The 8743-nt window shown below is 49.2% G+C and overlaps 3 non-coding genes across 3 annotated transcripts; all 3 read right to left on the reverse strand.

The window, feature by feature from the left end:
• Positions 1-2745: 2745 nt before the first annotated feature.
• TRNAV-CAC lies at positions 2746-2818 on the reverse strand. The gene has a single exon. It is a non-coding gene; the product is annotated as a tRNA-Val (tRNA).
• A 601-nt stretch (positions 2819-3419) lies between these two features.
• On the reverse strand, positions 3420-3493 carry TRNAN-GUU. The gene has a single exon. It is a non-coding gene; the product is annotated as a tRNA-Asn (tRNA).
• A 3628-nt stretch (positions 3494-7121) lies between these two features.
• On the reverse strand, positions 7122-7194 carry TRNAV-AAC. The gene has a single exon. It is a non-coding gene; the product is annotated as a tRNA-Val (tRNA).
• Between the last annotated feature and the right edge of the window lie 1549 nt (positions 7195-8743).

Raw genomic sequence — 8743 nt, forward strand, 5'->3', positions numbered from 1 at the left:
AGGGGTCTCCCTGTGGTATATGGGCGCATTTGCAAGCCCAAGACTCTCTCTGTATGATATCTCAACAGTACGGGGCTACATCTGCAAAAATTATCTCATTTGAGACAAATTGTTGCAAGCTACAGAATCCTGCACCTATAATACATCTTGTACAAATCTGGATCCTTAGAGCTCCTGGTTCCCCTTCCACCGATTCCTCAGTTAAAGTTGGTGATGAAAGAAGAGCTCTTCAGATTTTCCGTACTCAGTCGAGATGTCTCTACGTTCTAGGACATTTCTCTCTGCCCTTTCTCTCCCTTTTGGAGTTTGTGCCTTTCTGTCCCTTATACTCTAGACCTCTGTGGATCTTACCCACATTCTGTCCTCTTCATCAGTTTTCTGGAACTGTGCATTAGGAGTCTTCAGTCAGCAAGCACTTACTAGGTGCTCACCAGGTACCAGGCCCTTCTCCTGGAAAACTGCTGTATCAGGAGTAAAGCAAGGTCCCACTCCTTGGTCCATTCACACCAGGAGGCATCAAAAATAAGATACACACACACACACACACACACACACACAAATAAGAATCACAGCAGGAGAACAACCTGCCATGTTCTTCTCAGGTTCATCTGCCTGCCAGCACCTAAGGACCCCAGCAGTGACTAAAAAAGAATTACATACCACATGGGAAAATGGGTGACTTGAGATATAGAAGGCAGGTAACTAAGAATCAGGAATTTCTTTTTTTTTAATAAAGGAGTACTTCAGGTAAGCAATAGGTCTTAACTTAGAGAGTCCATGTGTTGTACTCTTCTTCAAGTGATGTATGGCTACATTCAGGAATATCTCCTAAAGGTACCAACACATTCTCTTTAGCTGGTAATCTAGAGCTCTTCTATTATAACCTATAAAAATATGGGCATTATTTTTTCTACTTAATTAGAAATTCTCCAGGCAAAGATTATACATTAATTGAACCAATTTAATATCAAAGAACTTAAAGTTAATGATATACCTTCAAATCGCGATTGGAGCTGAGTCGTGTCTGATAAATGCTGCTTAGAATCACACATTAGATGATACCTAAAAACGCTGACCCCAAATTGAAAGGGGAATAATTAAGTCACTATGATTTCTTAACTCAAAAGACTTAATCCTGATTTAAAAGATATTATATGGTATATTTAATTTACTGGGACACATAATTTTAAATTTTATAAATAATAAATCTGAAAGTAACCATGAGGTAGTTTTTAGACCAAAATAATTAAAGTAGTGTGGTGCATACCAAGAGTCATCTCTGGGAGCATGACAGGACAAACATTTTCTATGTAATTATACATCAACTATTAGAATTTTCTAGCGTGTTAAAAGTATTCGAGAGTCATCCTTATTATCAACTTGAATTTTATTCTTGTTTGTAGCATGGAGAGGTAAACCTTTTTTATATTCCTGAGTTACATTTCAGCAAAACAAAGTTAAAGGGAAAAAACAAAAAAAAGACCCACGTGGTTGCTATTCACTGAGATAGAAAAGGTGGTTCAGAACTCCGCTTTGGAGAGAGGCTGAATGACATACATGTGGGAAAGAAGGGTGCTCTGTGCTTGAATTCAGACTGGACCCGGGACTGGGTCAAGGCCAGAACACAAGACTAAGCATTCTTGTCCTAGGGCAGCCACCCAACCGACAGCACCCACACAGCAGTTCTGGGAAGCTTTTGAGAATATTCCCCTCTCTTTGCAGCATTTCCCATCTGGTTCTCCATCCTCCAACCACACGGAAGGATTCTTCCCCTCTGTGTCCTGACAGAACACGTTATGCTCCCTGCAGGGCACGGGGAGCCAGGCAGGAGCCAAGGGGGCAGCTGCACTGCCTCGATGGGTTTCTAGCAAAGGAGCGTGGAAATCCCATGGACAGAGGAGCCTGGTGGGCTAGAGTCCAAGGGGTCGCTAAGAGTTGGACAAGACTGAGCCGGTGAGCATGAGCACCAGGCGGTTCCACCACTCCGACGGATCCAAAGCACACCTGAGTGCCCGCCAAAGCAACCCGCAGGAGGCCAGAGGGCAGAGGGCAGCCCCTGTGGCGGAGGGCTGAGGATGAAAGCCTAGACCGTCCTACAAGCACAGGGCCTGACTGGCCTGCACTTGAGAAAGACCTGAATAAACTCCATCTAGGTTACCCTTGCAAACATCTTCTTTACAGTGGCACTGGTGGTTCAGAGGTAGAATTCTTGCCTCCCACGTGGGAGACCCGGGTTCGATTCCTGGCTAATGCATTCTGGTTCTCCGTTTTGGACTTCGCTGTTGGCTCAGACGGTAAAGAATCTGCCTCCAATACAGGAGGCCTCGACTGTGAAACGTCGCAGCGGCCCAGGGCTGTGTGCAGCTGTGCAAGGCTCCCAGCCCTGCCCTCGCGGCTCATCGCCCTTCACCTCTCCTTTCCTGGGCGTCGCTTTTGCTCTGGGGCAAGGACACAAAGTAGCGGACTGGGTCCCTCCTGGTCTAGCGGTAGCGCTGCGTGCTGCCGAGCCCAGGTCTTGCTCTCTTTGTGAACCTTGGTTTTCTCTGTCGTCAGGCTCGGTGATGAGTGGCGGATGATGAGCGGATCCGTTCACCTCCAGATCTCCTAGCGCTGAATTAAGAGACTTGCAGGTGGTCACCAACTCTTCCTCCAGCTGCGTCCCCTGCCGCACCCCGTGCCTTTCGCGCCTGTTGGTTTTGCCAATGAGAAGGCACATCTCCGCGGGGGAAAAAGAAAGAGGAAGCCTGTTTCCGCCCGGTTTTGAACCGGGGACCTTTCGCGTGTGAGGCGAACGTGATAACCACTACACTACGGAAACGGGACAACCCCTATTCCTGAACACTGTATCCATGAAATCCCCAGGTCCCGCCACCACGAACCACACCACCAACTCTTAAGACTCAAAGAGGAACCTTGGAGCCCCAGGCTCTCTCAGGCACGGAGACGGCGGCTCCCGAGGGCCCTGCTTTAGGGTTCCCCTCTGCCCTGAAGTGAGGCCCCTCGGGCCCCCACAGGTGGCCTTCGGGGCCCCGCACCCAACGCAGAATCCTCAGATCCTCAGCTGCGCACCCTGAGTTCAGGGTCGCCCCCGCCGACTCCCCAGCTCCCGGCAGCAGCAGGAGGCGGGGACGGTGGGTGCGCCGAGGCCCAGGTGACCCCGAAACCCAGCGGTGTGGAAGCCGCCCCTCCCGGGCTGCGGACCCGCGCCTCGGTGGTCCTCTTCTCGGGGCCGGCGATCAGCGCTCCGTGCTCTCAGGAATGACCGACGCTTCCAATCCACCCGGGACGCGCCCTCGCCGCTGTTCCTTTGCACCTGACTCCTGTGCTCTTTCTCTGAAAGTCCGTTGGGCGCATCACTTCTCCGGTGTCCTCCTGGCAAAAGGGAGTCTCTTTGGTGTTGCCTAAAATGGCACCCCCACCGTCCCTGGGTGGGCTCGAACCACCAACCTTTCGGTTAACAGCCGAACGCGCTAACCGATTGCGCCACAGAGACAGCATTACAGGGTTCATTGGGACTCTCTATGGAGTAGACACTCATTCCCGGGGTGAGCGCTCTGTCCGCCAGTAAAACGGTGCCACTTCCTTGCCCCTACCAGCCACAGATGCCAGCGCCCCCAGAGAAACCGCCATCCAGGCCTCGAACCTTCCAGGCCTGAACCGAAATAGATCCAAGGACAGCTGAACACCGGGTTGTTCCCATGATGGCTCTTCCCGTTTCCTCGCCTACACCCAACGAATGAGTTTGCCCACCCTGGCAAAGGCCTCCCAGGACGAGATTGGGCTTCGGTTTCCTGTGTCCACCAGGCGGTTTCCACCAGAGTGGATTTCCTTGGGGTTCAGATGGTAAGAATCCGTCTACAATGCAGGACACCCTGGTTCAATCCTTGATTTTGGAAGATCCCCTGGAGAAGGGAATAGTCACCCGCTGCAGTATTCTTACCTGGAGAATCTTTGGACAGTGGAGCCTGGCAGCCTACAGTCCCTAGGACACAAAGAGTTGAACACGACTGAGAGACATTGACTTCTCTTTAAGTGAGTATAGCTCGTTTGTCTGAGTGTTTTCTTTAAATGGTTATTTTTACTCACATTGTAAATTTAACAAATATACACTTGTGAGAATAACTTCAGTTCAGTTCAGTTCAGTTCAGTTCACTCAGTCGTGTCCGACTCTTTGTGACCCCATGAATCACAGTTCGCCAGGCCTCCCTGTCCATCACCATCTCCCGCAGTTCACTGAGACTCACATCCATCGAGTCCATGATGCCATCCAGCCATCTCATCCTCTGTCGTCCCCTTCTCCTCCTGCCCCCAATCCCTCCCAGCATCAGAGTCTTTTCCATGAGTCAACTCTTCACATGAGGTGGCCAAAGTACTGGAGCTTCAGCTTTAGCATCATTCCTTCCAAAGAAATCCCAGGGCTGATCTCCTTCAGAATGGACTGGTTGGATCTCCTTGCAGTCCAAGGGACTCTCAAGAGTCTTCTCCAACACCACAGTTCAAAAGCATCAATTCTTCGGTGCTCAGCCTTCTTCACAGTCCAACTCTCACATCCATACATGACCACAGGAAAAACCATAGCCTTGACTAGATGGACCTTAGTTGGCAAAGTAATGTCTCTGCTTTTGAATATACTATCTAGGTTGTCATAACTTTTCTTCCAAGAAGTAAGTGTCTTTTAACTTCATGGCTGCAATCACCATCTGCAGTGATTTTGGAGCCCCCCCCCCCCAAAAGTCTGACACTGTTTCCACCGTTTCCCCATCTATTTCCCATGAAGTGATGGGACAGATGCCATGATCTTCATTTTCTGAATGTTGAGCTTTAAGCCAACTTTTTTCCCTCCTCTTTCACTTTCATCAAGAGGCTTCTTAGCTCCTCTTCACTTTCTGCCATAAGGGTTGTGTCATCTGCATATCTGAAATTATTGATATTTCTCCGGCAATCTTGATTCCAGCTTGTGTTTCTTCCAGTCCAGCGTTTCTCATGATGTACTCTGCATAGAAGTTAAATAAGCAGGGTGACAATATACAGCCTTGACGTACTCCTTTTCCTATTTGGAACCAGTGTGTTGTTCCATGTCCAGTTCTAACTGTTGCTTCCTGACCTGCATACAGATTTCTCAAGAGGCAGGTTAGGTGGTCTGATATTCCCATCTCTTTCAGAATTTTCCACAGTTTATTGTGATCCATACAGTCAAAGGCTTGGCATAGTCAATAAAGCAGAAATAGATGTTTTCCTGGAACTCTCTTGCTTTTTCCATGGTCCAGCGGATGTTGACAATTTGATCTCTGGTTCCTTACCCTCTCCAAATCAGAAATATATGAAGAATAAAAGAAGAGTTCTCCTGCCTCCATTCCCACTCCACCACTGACAAACTTTATATGTTACAGGTAAGAGATGGTGGCAGCTTAGGAGTGTGATGAGCGCTGTGAGAAAACTAAGGGACCAGGAAACCCGCCTCCCGCCCTGACAACGTCTGCCCCCTCTGGGCTACGGCAAAAGGGTGAAGGCAAAGAAAAAGAAAATAACACTCTTATTTGCAGAAATTTTACCTCCAGATGGGACACTCTGGTTAACCTAAACAGAATATGCGGTTGGTGATAGGGACCTAGGGGGTCCTCCCTGGCACAAAACCCAAAGTGGATTTCACTTCATTTTCTGAGGTGAGAGTGAGCTGAGTGATCAAAGGAGAGGAGCAGAGAGAAAGCGAGAGGGATGAGCACCCACAGGAGTCAACCATATTGGAGTCTCCTCGGGCCTTAGAAGAACTATCCTGAGGTTATAGGTGGGACGTATGGAGGCTATTGTGTAGACTAAATGAGATAATCAAATAACACAGCTGGCACAGAAGGTGGCCAATATTAAGTATGTTCTAGGAGGAAACAATTAAAGATAAGCTGGCACTTCAGTCTTTTGTAACATTTGAATACATTTTTAAACATTTCAATAAATTTTGTCATGATGAATGTAACATCCATTCACAAAATAAATGTATATTAAAGAATAGTGAAGTGATAGTGAAGTTGCTTAGTCGTGGACTCTTTGCGTCCCCATGGACCTTAGCCTACCTGGCTCCTCTGTCCATGGGAGTTTCCAGGCAATAGTACTGGAGTAGATTGCCATTTTCTTCTCCAGGGGATCTTCCCGACCAGGGATCGAACCCAGGTCTCCTGAATTGTAGACAGACGCTTTACCATCTGAGCCACCAGAGAAGTCATATTAAAGAATAGAATAGAAAATTTAAAATGGAATTTATAAAAAAATATGCCCACAAAAGGGACTTGCTTATAGTAGCTTTGTTCATAATAGTCCCCAAATTGAAAACCATTCAAATGTCAGCACAAAGTGAATAGATATGATTGTGACATAGTCACTCCAAGAAACACTACTCTTCAATAAAATGAAACAAATTTCTGATACATGGCAACGATACGGATTAAAACTTCATTCACCCGAGTGATGAAAAAAGTACATACTCTGCGGGGCCACCTATGGGAATTACTCCACTACTACCCTACTCCTCTGTGTCTTGTGTACACACACACACACACACACACACAAGGACTTACGTCCAGGTAGTCTCTGATCCTCAGAGAGGATCTCTGGAGGAAAGCAGGTTGACTGGGAATCCTAGAATGCATGAAAGAGTAGGCTCATCGTCATCACCCTGTAAACGCCTTTTACCAAGGACATTTCCTCCATTGTTTGTAGCACTCTCTAGTTAACCTTTTCCGTATATTTCTCCAATTAATTTGGTTCTATCCATTTCCTCCTTTTTTTCCCTGCATTTTTCCTCCATCGCATCATAGAAAAAGCAAGAGAATTCCAGAAAGACATCTATTTCTGCTTCATTGACTCCACTAAAGCCTTTGACTGTGTGGATCACAACAAAATATGGAAAATTCTTCAAGAGGTGGGAATAGCAGACCATCTTACCTGCCTCCAGAAAAACCTGTATGCAGGTCAAGGAGAGATGAAACCAGTCAGTCCTAAAGGAAATCAACCCTGAATATTCTTTGGGAGGACTGATGCTGAAGCTGAAGCTGCAAGCCTCATTCCACGAGGCAGACCTCTATTTTGTATTTAAAATGTGAATCTAAAACCTTGGAGGAAAGTGAAGTTGTTTCCGCCCGGTTTCGAACCGGGGACCTTTCGCGTGTTAGGCGAACGTGATAACCACTACACTACGGAAACCACACGACCACTTGTGTCTAGTGACATATTCAAGAACTGCATGTTTGAACACACCTGACCTTCAAATTTTCAAAGGAAGAGGACTCTGAAAACAATCCGTCAGGCAAGGATCTGCAGTTCCTGAAAGGGCCTGATTTAGGGTTCCTCGCCTCTCCCGGGGCGAGGTCCCTGTGTGCCAGCTTTGCGCCCAAGAGCAGAGGTCGCCTCCCCTGACTCCCCAGTTCTCAGAAGCCTCCGGAGCGGGGGAGTAAGGTGCGTCTGAGCCCCAGGTTGGCCCCACGTCCGTCAAGGTGGACACAGCCCTTCCAGAGGCAGATCCAGTGCCTTGGAGTCCCTTTCATGGCGCCAGCGGGGACCTGGCTCGATGCTTCCAATCCCACTCGGGAAACAGAGGACCCGCCCTCCCCTCTGCCCCGCCTGACCCGTGCGCTCCTCTCTCGCAGGCCTTTCAGAGCAGCGCTTCTCCGGCGCCGCCTAGCACCGGGGGTTCCTCAGATTCCTGCCTCTGTGGCTGATGCTAGTCCTCTAGTTTCAGTCCAGACTTGCATCACGCTTTCACGTTTAGCAGGAACCGCCGCAAAGACTGAGGCTCGGGTCATTTGTTGAATTCCTTTGCCTACCAGGCCCAGCATAAAGCCGCAGAGGAGCCAGGCGCGGTCCACGCAGATCTAACCGTCTTCATTCCAAACTTGAGATTCTGCTTGAAGGACCGCTTAGTTTTACATTTTACAATGTCTGAAACGCCTCTTGTTTTCCTTTTATAATTTTGCTGTTCAACAGGTCGTGGAGCGCGAGTTTAAGAGAGGTAAAGGCGTTTTGTTTTGTTTTGTTTTGTTTTTCAGAAAGCCGGTGTCTTGAAGGGTCTTCGTATGTACCTCACAGCAGGCAGAGTTTCTTTTCGCTGAAAGGGTTTAATGCAAGGTTGTCTGTGTGTCTGTCTGTCTCTGGTTTCCTTTAGCAGTAGAGCTTCTCAATCTGGGGAATGCACGTGCCCTTTCCTCCAGCAGTGGCTTTCCTCCTTTTCTCAGTGCAGCGTTGCCTTCGCGTCTGAGGTTCACGGGCTCAGACCCCGAGGCAGGCGCGGGCCGCATGCGCACCGGCCCCCAGGCCGCAGGGCTCCTCCTGGTTCCGCGTGGACTCCGAGTGCGGTCGAGAGTGTGAGCGCGACAGCACCTCAAGCGCGCTAGAGGCCTGAGTTCCCAAAGAGGCAGACTTGAAAAGGGCTTTAGATCAGGGCGTTTCTCGAGATTTCGCCTTGCTTTCCTCCCCTGCAGGTCCTAGTTGTCACCTCCCACGTCCAGACAGAGGAGCGGATTCATCGTTTTCTGTCGCGTCCGGCATGCTGACGTCCCACGTGGACGGGACGAGGGTGAGGTGGTCCTCTCCCCGTCAGGGTGGACGCACAGCGGACGCCCGAGGGACCACAGACACACGGCTCCCTGCAGCAGAAATGGTGGGCACAGGGCTTCGGGGCCGGCGAGTGGAGCGCGCCGAGGGGACGGATCCATCCCCTGCCCCCGAAGGTGTGACAAAGCGCAACGACGCCCGC

Source organism: Capra hircus, unplaced genomic scaffold, assembly GCF_001704415.2.
Source record: "Capra hircus breed San Clemente unplaced genomic scaffold, ASM170441v1, whole genome shotgun sequence".
Taxonomy (NCBI): Eukaryota; Metazoa; Chordata; class Mammalia; order Artiodactyla; family Bovidae; genus Capra; species Capra hircus.